The 12,546-nt window shown below is 45.3% G+C and overlaps 1 protein-coding gene across 1 annotated transcript in view; it reads right to left on the reverse strand.

Annotated features, from left to right (window-relative positions):
- RNF17 (ring finger protein 17) overlaps window positions 1–12,546 on the reverse strand; it is a 720,374-nt gene that overhangs the window by 688,348 nt on the left and 19,480 nt on the right. The window lies entirely within an intron of this gene.

Here is a 12,546-nt window from a genome sequence, read left to right on the forward strand (position 1 = left end):
ATGCCATTAAAGCCAGCGACTGCATAGCAGGATGAAGTATGGGACAGAAGGTCCTCCCTTAGCCGCCAGGGTGCATTCGCCACCAAGCGCACAAGGTCGGCGTACCAGGGATGCCGGGGCCAATCTGGAGCGATTAGAATCACCAGAATCCCCTCTGTGTCCACTCTGCGGAGCAGACGAGGAAGCAACTTCAGTGGGGGAAAGGCATAAATTAGCCGATACTGACCCCATGGGGTCTGACACGTCCGCCCAAGGATCTCTGGACCTGGCAACGAACCGACACCTTGCGATTGAATCGAGAAGCCAAGAGATCCACGTCCGGTGAGCCCCACCTCCGGCAAAGGAGTTGAAACACCTCCGGATGTAACTACCATTCCCCCTGATCCCAGCATCTGGCGACTTAGGTAGTCCGCCTGCCAGTTTTCTACACCCCGGAATGTAAACGGCTGACAGAGCCGGCACGCTTCTTTCCGCCCACCGCAGGATGTGAGCGACCTCCGATGCTGCAGCCAAGCTCCTTGTTCCCCCCCCCCCTGATGGTTGACATAAGCCAACGCCGTGGCGTTGTCTGTCTGGATCCTGATTGGACGTCCTTGTAGCCTCTGCGACCATGAGGAGAGGCAAAGCCTAATCGCTCGAACTTCTAGTACATTGATCGGCAGGCAGGATTCGTCCGGAGTCCAGCAACCCTGGACCCCCCAGACTCCAGGACCCCCCACCTGTGAGGCTGGCGTCCTTCGTGATCACAGACCAATAGAAAGGAAGGAACGACTTCCCGGACTGAAGAGCCAGGGATCTCAGCTACCAACTCAGGGAAGCCCTGACCAGGAGACTTACCTGACTGACGATCCAGAGACAATGGAGATTCGTTTCATTTGGACAGGATCTCCTTCTGCAAGACTCGATTGTGGAATTGGGCATACTGTACTGCCTCGAAGGAGGCCACCATGAGGCCCAGAACTCACATTCAAAAAAGGAGACGACCATATGTGGGATGCTGACAATTTCACCGCCGACTGGAGTGTCTGCAACGTATCCACAGGAAGGAAGACATTTGCCTCCGAGGAGTCCAGGGTCAACCCTAGGTACTCCAGCCGCTGAGTCGGTTCCAAGACCAACTTCTGAATGTTCAACAGCCAACCAAATTCCCGGAGGGTCTGACTGGAAAATAGACACGTCCTCCTCCAATTCTGAGCCAGAAGCAGCTCTCAGAAGAAGAGCGTCTAAGTAGCCCACGACAGCAATGCCTCGCTGTCTCAGCAAAGCTAGAATCAGGGCGAACACCTTGGTGAACACTCTTGGTGCTGACACTAGGCCAAAGGGAAGAGCAACAAACTGATAATGGTCTTCGCCAATCGCAAAGCGCAGAAACCTCTGATGCCCGATGCAGATGGGGACATGCAAATATGCGTCCTTGATGTTCAGGGCCACCAAAACGTCCCCCGGATGAAGCGCAGCAACCACCGAACGAATTGATTCCATTCTGAACTTTTGCACCCTCACAACGGCATTGAGGTCCAAGATCGGATGGACACCGTCCTTCTTTGGGACTACAGATTCGAATAGAATCCCTGAAACCTTTCCTTTAGTGGCACAGATAAAATTCCCCCGCACCTGAGCAAGTCTTGTACTGCTCCCATTAAAGCAGCCCAACGAACCGGAAGGAGAGGAAGATTTGAGGGAAAGAATCTGTTTGGCGCACAAGAAAGAAACTCCATCATGTACCCCAAATTGACCACCTCGCAGACCGACTGGTTGGAGAGCAGGGAGGTTCACCGAGCTGCAAAACCGCAAAACCATCCCCCACCCTTGTGTCGGGTGGGGGCAAAACTTCATGCGGTAGCAGGCTTGTTTGGCTTGCGCACCCAGGGATGCTTCAATCCCCCAGCTGGAGCTTTGTCACTGTGGGAGGATCTGCCAGCTGACCCGGACTGACGAAAATACAGCTTCTGCGTGGAATGGGAGGGCCCCAGCTTACGGCGCGGCTCCTTCCCCTTAGAGGACTGAGGGAGAAGTGTGCTCTTACCTCCAGTGACATCCTTAACCACTTCAATACAGGGCTTTAAAACCCACCTCCATACCGGGCCTATTCTGGCACTTCTCTCCTACATGTACAAATCATGATGCTTTTGCTAGAAAAATTACTCAGAACCCCAAAACATTATATATGCTTTTTTAGCAGACTCCCTAGGGAATAACATGGCGGTCATTGCAACTTTTTATCTTGCACGGTATTTGCGCATTCATTTTTAAACGCCTTTTTTTTGTAAAAAAAAATGGTTTCATGAATTAAAAAACTAAACAGTAAAGTTAGCCCAATTTTTTGGTAAAATATGAAAGATGATGTTACGCCGAGTAAATAGATACCCAACATGTCATGCTTTAAAAATGCGCACACTCATGGAATGGCGCCAAACTTCGTTACTTAAAAATCTCCATAGGCGACGCTTTAAATTTTTTACAGGTTACCAGTTTCGAGTTACAGAGGAGGTCTAGTGCTAGAATTGTTGCTAGAATTGTTGCACACGCTCTAACGCACGCGGCGACACCTTACATGTGTCGTTTGAACGGCGTTTACATACGTGGCGGGACTTGCATGTGCGGTCGCTTCTACCGGGGACAGGGGCGTTTTAATTGTATTTATTTATTTTTTACACTTTAAAAAAAAAAAAATAATAATAATTTGATCGCTTTTATTCCTATTACAAGGAATGTAAACATCCCTTGTAATAGGAATAGTGTGTGACAGGTCCTCTTTAAGAAGAGATGTGGGGTCAATAAGACCCCACATCTCTCCTCCAGGCTGGAAAGAATGAGATTGTGAAAAAAAAATTCACAGATCTCATTCTTACTAGCCGCAATTGCGGTTTGTTTACTTACGGGTACCCGGGCGTGACGCCATCACATCGCGCCCGGGCCTCCGACGGTCATAGAGGTGACATCTGGTCACCAGTCATCTCTATGCTTCACAGTGGACGGCGATCATCTCTCCGGGCCCCCGATGGCACGGGAGAGCCCGGAGAAGCACCGGATGGCGACGGGGGGGATGTCCCCTCCCACCGCCTATAAGAACGATCAAGCGGCGGAACCGCTGCCGGAAGAAAATTATATCTGAATGACGACTCTAGGTGGAGGCATCATTCAGATATCCCTGCACAAAGTACAGGACGTCATATGACGTCAACCCAGGATAAGAGATCCCCTTTTTGGACGTCATATGAGAGCGTGCGGTTTTAAGTGGTTAATAATGTCGTCCAGCGAGGTACCAAAAAGTCTCCCACCCTTGAAAGGCAAATCTGCTAGAGCTTTTTTGGATCCTTGGTCAGTGGACTAGCATTTCAGACAAATCAGGTGGCATAATACCACCGCCGATACAGAGGTTCTGGAGAGCAAGGGAGCTGCATCTAGAGTGGCATCACAGACATACACAAGGCCCTGTACCAATTGGTCGGCCATCCTCACACACTCAGGGGGGAGCTGATGCTCCTCCATTGTCTGGAGCAAAATCTTTGCCCATTCAGTAAGCGTCTGAGACACCAAAGTTGCAGCCAAAATAGCCAGCATGGTGAACAAGTCACAGCTTCGGACTTCCTATCAGTAGGGTCCTTAAAGGCAGGGGTCCCATCTACCGGGAGAGTGGTTACCTTATTTAGCCGAGAGACCGGGGGGGTCCACGACCGGAGGAGGGGCCCATTTTTTCATACGGCTCTCCTCAAAAAGGATAAGGGACCGCCATGCGCAGAGGGACCACAAAATGACTTCTGCCGCGTTCCTATGAACTTATCAAAGAAAGTAACAAAAAGGAAAAACTTTCACAGCTAGAAGGAAACCAACTCATGTAAAGGAGATGTGGTTGCAATCATCCCTTGATGTGGTGAAAAAAAAAAAAGAAAAAAAATTGAAAAAACCTCTGGAGGTGGGCTTTTTAAGGCAACGAAAATTAAACGGAGAAAAAAAAAAAAAATTTATATTATGTAATAAATTTAATCGAAAATATCATGATGTACAAAGTTCAAAATATGAATAGGATTCAAAGTAGAGATGTAAAATGATGGACAGTATCATTGTTACATCTCTACTTTGAATCCTATTCATATTTTGAACTTTGTACATCATGATATTTACATAATATACATACAATCGAAATCAATTTATACTTTATGATTTTTTGAGTTTAGTGTTCGTTGTCTTTAAAATCCTGCCTCCAGAGGTTTTTTCTATTTGTCTAACTTTCACAGAGCGGTTAGATTTGTGTGACCCAAAGGAGACAGACCCCTCTGTGGAAGTCCCAGCTGCATCCTCCAGCTTGAGTCCCTGACAGCATCAATAAGTGCACTCACAAGTGCCCTGTCTTGCACTGACCCGGACAAGGGGTCCTCCTCACCAGGGAGGTCCTGGTCCGCATCCTCTGACATACCAGAACCGTGGTCCTGAGCCGCAGCCAGACCCGAATCCGAGTCATAGCATTCCCCCAGAAGATGGCGGGGGAGGGGGTCGTTGTTTACCCCCCCCTTACGCCCGCACGCCAGGTCCACTGTGAGTGAGACAACAGCAGCCCAGTCATATGTGCGCACGCCAGGTCCACTGTGAGTGAGACAACAGCAGCCCAGTCAAATGTGCACCCCGGAGCATATGCTCACCGGCCACCCCCTGAGCAATGGGGTATGTCGTGGCCGACCCAGCGTGTAGCCAAGGTCTGCTCATGCTCGATGGCCGGACTGCAAGGATCTATAATACCCAGCCTGTCGCCCAGCCGGCAGTTGATAGAAGAATCACAAAAATAAAAGTAAATTTCTTCAGGACTCTGGGCCCAAAGGGAGCCAGGTCAACCTCCTTTGCTAGGCAGAAAAAAACTGAGCTGCAGGGTGAGGGGTTATGACCGGAGGACCACCCCCTGGGCAGGGCTGTTCAACTCTGTTAAGGTTACAAGTTTTAAGATAACTAACATATCTGCCTTGTCAAGATTTAAGGAGCTGTGTCCGTCTATGGGCGAAAAGAGAAATGTATGTTATGAGTACCTTGTTGTCCTTTGTGAACAGTATCACCAGTTTTCCACCGGATCTCAGCAAAGCATACGGGGTAAATACTATAATGGTTGAAAGGCATAAGTTAGGGAGAAACAAGCCCAAGGTGTCCCTAGAGCAGGGCTTGACAAACTTGTTTTGAATCTAGGAGCCAGTTTTTTTTTTCCCTTTTTAAATAAATAAAACCCCCTTCTCTTTTGTGGGCTGACAAAAACATTTGCACCGGTTTGTTTCCCATGAAAGCAGAGAAAAAAAAACAGCACATTCCTTAGTAAAAAAACAGTTCACAGTGAATTCACCAAGCACTATAATGCCTTGTACACACTTTTGACCGTGCAAAAGGTCAGATGGAAAGAAAGAGAACAGGTTCTCCATCTAAAGTCCGTTGGACTATCCAAAAAAAAAAAAGTCAGATGGAGGCTACACACGGCCGGACTTTCCTAGAAAAAAAAAAAGCCTGTCAGACTTTTTTTCTCCCCTCGGAAAATCCAGCCGTGTGTACGAGGCATTAGCCACACATTTAACCACTTTGATTGCCCCATAGTGGAGAAGGATCTGGGGGTTTTCGTAGATCTTAAGCTCAATAATGACATGCAATGTCAGGCTGTGGTTTCCAAAGCGAGCAAAGTCTTTTCTTGTATTAAAAGAGGTATGGACTGGGCACCAGTTCTCAAAAAGGATATCGGGGAAATGGAGAAAGTGCAGAGAAGGGCAACCAAACTGATAAGAGGCATGGAGGAGCTCAGCTATGAGGAAAGATTAGAGGAACTGAATTTATTCACTCTTGAGAAAAGGAGAATAAGGGGGGATATGAGCAACATGTACAAATATATAAAGGGGTCCATATAGTGAACTTGGTGTTGAGTTATGCACTTTACGGTCAACACAAAAAGACAAGGGGGCACTCTTTACATCTAGAGGAAAAAAGATTTCATCTCCAAATACGAAAAGGTTTCTTCACAGTAAGAGCTGTGAAAATGTGGAACAGACTCCCTCCAGAGGTGGTTCTGGCCAGCTAAGTAGATTGCTTTAAAAAACTTTTTTAAATGTACAAAATACAGGGGTTGACAAATTTGCTTGGAATCTAGGAGCCAGCTAAAAAAGTTAGGAGCCAGAAAACGCGCCCCGTCGAGCTTGCGCGCAGAAGCAAAACACATACGTGAGCAGCGACCGCATATGTAAACGGTGTTCAAACCACACATGTAAGGTATCGCCGCGATTGGTAGAGCGAGAGCAATAATTCTAGCCCTAGACCTCCTCTAACTCAAAACATGCAACCTGTAGAGTTTTTTAAACGTCGCCTATGGAGATTTTAAAGGGTAAAAGTTTGACGCCATTCCACGAGCGGACGTAATTTTGAAGCGTGACATGTTGGGTATCAATTTACTCAGCGTAACATTATCTTTCATACTATTAAAAAAAAATGGGGATAATTTTACTGTTGTCTTATTTTTTAATTAAAAAAAGTGTAATTTTTTCCCCAAAAAAGTGCGCTTGCAAGACCGCTGCGCAAATACGGCATGACAGAAAGTATTGCAACGATCGCCATTTTATTCTCTAGGGTGTTAGGATAAAAAATATATATAATGTTTGGGGGTTCTAATTAGAGGGAAGAAGATGGCAGTGAAAATAGTGAAAAATTACATTAGAATTGCTGTTTAACTTGTAATGCTTAACTTGTAATACCAACGGCCACCACCAGATGGCGCCAGCTTACACATCTGGTGGTAATAACTTGTAATACCAACGGCTCACCACCAGATGTTGCCAGCTCAAAAAAAAAAAAAAAAAAAAAAAATTTTTGCCCCCCCTTCCAAGCCAAGTCGCCAGGACCCTATTTCTAGTCGCCATGGGGACCTGGCGCCCGGGATTTGTCGACCCCTGACATAATATAACTCAGTACCAACATTCATAGGTAAAGTTGATAAGTTGATCCACGGTAAATCCAATTGCCTCTCGGAGGATCAGGAAGGAATTTTTCCCCTGCTGTAGCAAATTGCATCATGTTCTGCTGTTTTTTTTTGCCTTCCTCTGGATCAACTGTGGGTATATGTGGATTGTATTTTTTATTTTTTTTATGGTTGAACTGGATGGACTTGTGTCTTTTTCCAACGTAACCATGTTAACCCCCTTCTCAGCCAGTGTCATTAGTACAGTGACCATGTATATTTTTTTAACACTGCTCACTATTCGTGTCACTGGTTCCCACAAAGCATCAAAAGCGTCAGTTTGCCTGCCAAAGTATCACAGTCCTGCTATAAGTTGCTTTTCACCACCATTACTAGTAGAAAAAAAAAAAAACTCCAGCATAGTTTGTAGAAGCTATAACGTTTGTGCAAACCAATCAATGTACATTTACTGGGATTTTTATTTTATTTTTTATTAAACAAGAATGAAGCAGAAATACGTATTGTCCTAAATTTATGAAGATATTTTAATTCATTTGATGTTTTTTTTTTGGGCAAAAATAAATAAATAAAAAGCCCCAGTGATGATTAACCACTTCCATACAGGGCACTTATACACTTTCCCGCCCAGACCAATTTTTAGCTTTCAGCGCTGTTGCACTTTGAATGACAATTGCGCAGTCATGCTACACTGTACCCAAACAAATTTTTTTATCATTTTGTACCTACAAATAGAGCTTTCTTTTGGTGGTATTTGATGACCTCTGGGATATTTATTTTCTGCAAAAAAAATAAAAAAAATGACCGAAAATTTAGAAAAAAAAAAGTTTTTTTTGTTTCTGTTATAAAACATTGTAAATAAGTACGTTTTCTCCTTCACTGATGGGCACTGATGGTACTGCACTGACGGGCACTGATAAGGCGGCACTGATGGGCAGCAATGAGGTGGCACTGATAGACAAATCCCATGTGGGACATTTTTGTGTCTTGGGCTCTTTGTATTTTGCCAATGCCCTGCAAAAACGAGAGACCAACTTGTAGTGTTTTTTTCATATACACCGACAGTGCTGCAATCTAAACCTTCAGTGTATTGAGTGCTAACCCTTTCTCAGCGCCCTGCTGTAAAAATTCAAGGATAGTCGGTGAATCAATTTTTAGTCTTGTTTTCAGTGCACCAACTGTTGAACTTCCTCCAGGTCTTTCTGTAAATGGCTCTGGTGTTTGGCTTCCTAGCGCTCAGAAGCGTTGCCACCACTTTCTCCGAGAGTCCTTTTGATCTCAAGAGGTACTTCTCAGTAACCAGGCACACATCAGGTCTGCCCTGTGAGGTAGAAGCCACAGCTCTTCTGCTGAGAGACCGAGGAGTTGAGAGAACCAGGCTCTCTTGGGCCAGTATGGTTGTCTTCCCCTTTTAGATGGACTGCTCCCAGAGACAGCAGGTTACCTTCTGCCAATCGGTATATTTGATTGGAGATGTGGCTTAGGGATGGGCTTCTTGTGCCCCCTTTCTTGTTCACATAAGCCACGGCTGTGGCATTGTCCGAAAGTATCAGGATATGACTACTACATAGCTGGTTCTGAAATAATTCTATGACCTTGGCTATCGCCATAAGCTCTCTCCAGTTTGAAGATGTTTGAGCTTCTTCCGGGGACCATCTCCCGTGAGCAGGTTAGCCAACCCCAACTGCTTGCGTCTGTGGTCAATTTCCATGAGATCGGAAATGACCAAGCCAGACCCCGATTTAAATTCATGTGGACCCTCCACCACCATAGTGACTTCACAGATGTCGGGAGTAATACCGATTTGTCCAGATCTTCTCTTTGGTTTCTTAAGAGAAATACTTGAAGTGGCCTTAGATGGTACTTTGCCCACTGAACTGCTGGGATCGATGAGGTCATCAGACCCAAAACCAACATCAGCTCTCTGATGGTTATCGGGAGGTTGTTTTGTATAGAAATCACCCTCTTGAGGTTTTGGATCTTCTCCTCTGGAAGGGACGTCTTCTGCTCTATGGAGTTGAGTAGATACCCCAAGAACCGGATGTTCTGAGTGGGGCACAGGTTTAGATTTCAGCCCAGCGACTTCAACCATAGTTGCGCTTCGGTGAGATTTCGCGCTTTTGATGGTGCTCCGAATAGTAGGTCGTCCAAGTACGGTATTACGGTCATCTTCAACCTTAAAGGATCACTAAAGGAATTTTTTTTTTTTTTTTAGCTAAATAGCTTCCTTTACCTTACTACAGTCCTGGTTTCATGTCCTCATTGCTCGTTTTTGCTCTGATATTGCTGTAATACTGCTCTGTTCTGGACACTTCCTGGTTGTCTGGCTCCTTATGAAAAAAGTCATGGGAGATTTTAGTTTTGTTTTCCTAGCAATGACTCTCTATGGGCACTGTCCAGCACAGAGGCATGAAATAACATGCAAAGACTAAACTAGTTTTAGTTTCGTTTTTGCATCTAGAGGCACATTATATGATTGATTTGTATCTATTTTTAATCATTTTTAAAAGGAATCAGTTAACTATTATGTCTCTATACCCTGTAAACAGTCATTTCAGCAAGGGGCCAGAGCTTCCGCTAACACTTTGGTGACGAGGATAACCCGAAAGAAAGAGTTCTGCTCTGGAAGAGGTACTCCTTTCCCTCTATCTCCACCACTAACCATAGATATCTCTGACTCTTCTAGGATGGGAATGTGGAGATATGCGTCCCTGAGATCCATGAATGTTTTTGGTTGCAGAATGTTTTTGACCGAGAACATGGACTCCATGCAAAATTTTTTGTATTGAATCGCTTGGTTCAAGGGCTTGAGATTTAGTATCAATCGAAACTTCCCGAAAGGTTTTTTGATGACGAAAACTTGAGTAAATACCCTTTTTTTCCCCCCCTTCTCTGGGACTGGAGTAAGGACCTTCTGGTCCACCATCTCCCCTAGCAATAGTGGAAGAGCCTTGGCTTTTTCCGGATCCCTGGGAAGTTTCGTTAATAGAAATCTCTCTGGAGGATGACAATTGAACTCCAGGGAGTAGCCCCTTGCGATAATGTCCAAAATAAATTGATTGGCTGTCGTCTTCTGCCATTGAGGTAGCAAGGTAGCCAGTCTTCCCCCTACTGGCACTTTGTTGTCAATGTTTGGTGGTTTGGTTAGAACCACCAAAGAGGGCATTACTCTTTGGTTTCCCTTTGTGACCCGTCAAGTTTTTCTTAGGGTACTCGCTTTTCATCTTGGGGACGATCTCTTCATCCACGAAAAAAACTTTTGTGTAGGTTTGCATTTTTCAGCAGGAAAGTTTTTCTTCCCATCTGCTGTTCTTTCCAAAGCCTCGTCTAGGCCTGATCCAAAAGGAAAATCACCAGTAAATGGGAGATTGCACAATCTTGTTTTGGATGTAGCATCACCTGTCCAGGTTTTCATCCAAATTGCACGCCTTGCTGCGACAGCTAGTCCTCCTGACCTTGCTGGTAGTTTGACGGACTCTGCGAATGCATCTGCAATATAGCTCACTGCTTTGGAGATTTCTAGTTGGTGGCTAGCGCTGACTTTAGGCTGGCGACACTCATCTCCCAAGCTCTTTTTAAGATGTCGTGGCCCCTCTTATCCATGGCATCCTTAAAAAGGTGTCCCATATCTTCAAATGCCAATGAAGATTTTTAGAAACCTTAGAAAGTGGCACATCCAATTTGGGATTTTTGTTCCATATTTCTTTTGGATCGTCACTAAAAAGAAAACCGTTTCTTGTGACTGGCCGAGAAGAATGGTTCATTTTCTGGGTCTGCCCATTCGTTTTTCACGGTGTCTGACATCACCGGATTAACTGGGAATACTTTGGAATTTTTGTTCCTCAGACCTTGGTACATCAGGTCATGTTTGGAAGGCAATTCTTTTTCATGCTTAATCTCCAAAGTTTCATAAATGGCCCCAAGCAAATCATACACATCTTCTAGAGATAATTTGTATTTGGGTCCCTTTCTTTTTTCTCTCCCATCCTCCTGCATTGAATCTGAGCCATCGGTAGCCATAACACTAGCTGCGCTGCTGCCCGCTCACTCCCTCACGGTCTCATGCGACCATGAGGCGACGGGAGAGGAATTTCCAGAAAGAATTGCTGGAAGTTTAACCTCTGCGATAAACTTTTTGAGATCCTTAAAAGGTGTTAGCCATATTATCCCTCACGGATCCAGAAATCTTTGCATAAACTGCATTTGACGTTTTTTTAATCAGCGTGTCAATACAAATTTGGCATAGCGGTTCGGTGTATTCCAAGGGCATCTTGGTATTACACTTTGCACACCGCTTTCTGGGAATAGGCTTTGGCTCTTTTAAAAGATAAAAAACACACAGGGGGCCATGGCGGTGAGACTACATTACATTCCACCATAACAATACTAAAAGTGCACAAAAAGTGACACTAGTAACCCCTGCAAGCCCCAGCTAAGCTAGTGACCACCACCATCTAGCTGCTGTCCCACAACATTGATACAAAGGTCACCCACTGGTGCCTACCTGCATCCTGCTGGCATTTTCGTCTCCTAGAGCCTGGTCCCAACGGAATATCATCCTCTTTCAGCATCCTGGTACACTGTGGCGTCCTATGCTGTCACCTGCAGTAGCGTCCACGTGTAGTAACACCAGCCTAAGGAGGGTTGCCCGTGGCCACATAACCGCCCTCCTGCACTCCAGTATTACAGCTCCAGTAAGGTCCCCTGACCCCCTGCAGCACAGAGGCTCCATTCAGTCAGTTCCGCTGACACAAACTGCTGCCCCAGCAAACACCTGTCCCGGTCAGCCTCCGAGAGATGGATCCCCTCCTCAAGTCCTCTGGCAACATGTCTCCTCCGGATGAAGGAAACACTAAGACTGACCGGGGACCTGAGGGACCACCTCTTAAGGGGAGGAAAAATCAATGGCAACGTGTTTCCTGATTGTGAGGAGGAGCTCCATCTCTCAAGGGCTGACTTGAAAGAAGACTGGGGAAAAAAATATTATATAAATTTGGGTATAGTGTTGCATGAACGCGAATTCGTCAGTTAAAGTAACGCAGTGCCAAAATGCAAATAAATGGCCTGTCATGAAGGGGGATAAATCGTCTGGAGGGCAAATGGTTAACAAAAAGTTAACATCCATACAAAAAATAAATAAATTCCAAAACTATGTATATATTGTATAAACAAGCAGACTCGATGGACCACTTGCTCTTTTTCTGCAGTCACTTTTCTATGCTTGTAGCACTTATCACCAAATGAAAGTCTAAAGACTCGCACACGATCGGACTTCAATCGGACAAATCCGTAGATTTTTGTCCCAAGGCTGGTTTGCCGTGAATTTGTTCTGCATACAGACAGCAGAACTTTTTCATCCAACATTCACGAAAAGACAAGGTTTTTCTGTTCTTTAGCTCCACCCTTTGGGCAACTTCTAATGCTGTCTGATGGTTAGCATTGATTTGGAGCATGCGTGTTTGTACTTTGGATTTTAGTCGACGGATTTGTGTGCACACGATCGGATAATACGATGGAACAGATTTGTTGTTGGACAATTTGAGAGCATGCACAGCCAGGACAATTGTCCGATAAAGCATACAGACGTTCGGATTATCTGACAAAACACGTCCATC

Source organism: Rana temporaria, chromosome 2 (assembly GCF_905171775.1).
Source record: "Rana temporaria chromosome 2, aRanTem1.1, whole genome shotgun sequence".
Taxonomy (NCBI): domain Eukaryota; kingdom Metazoa; phylum Chordata; class Amphibia; order Anura; family Ranidae; genus Rana; species Rana temporaria.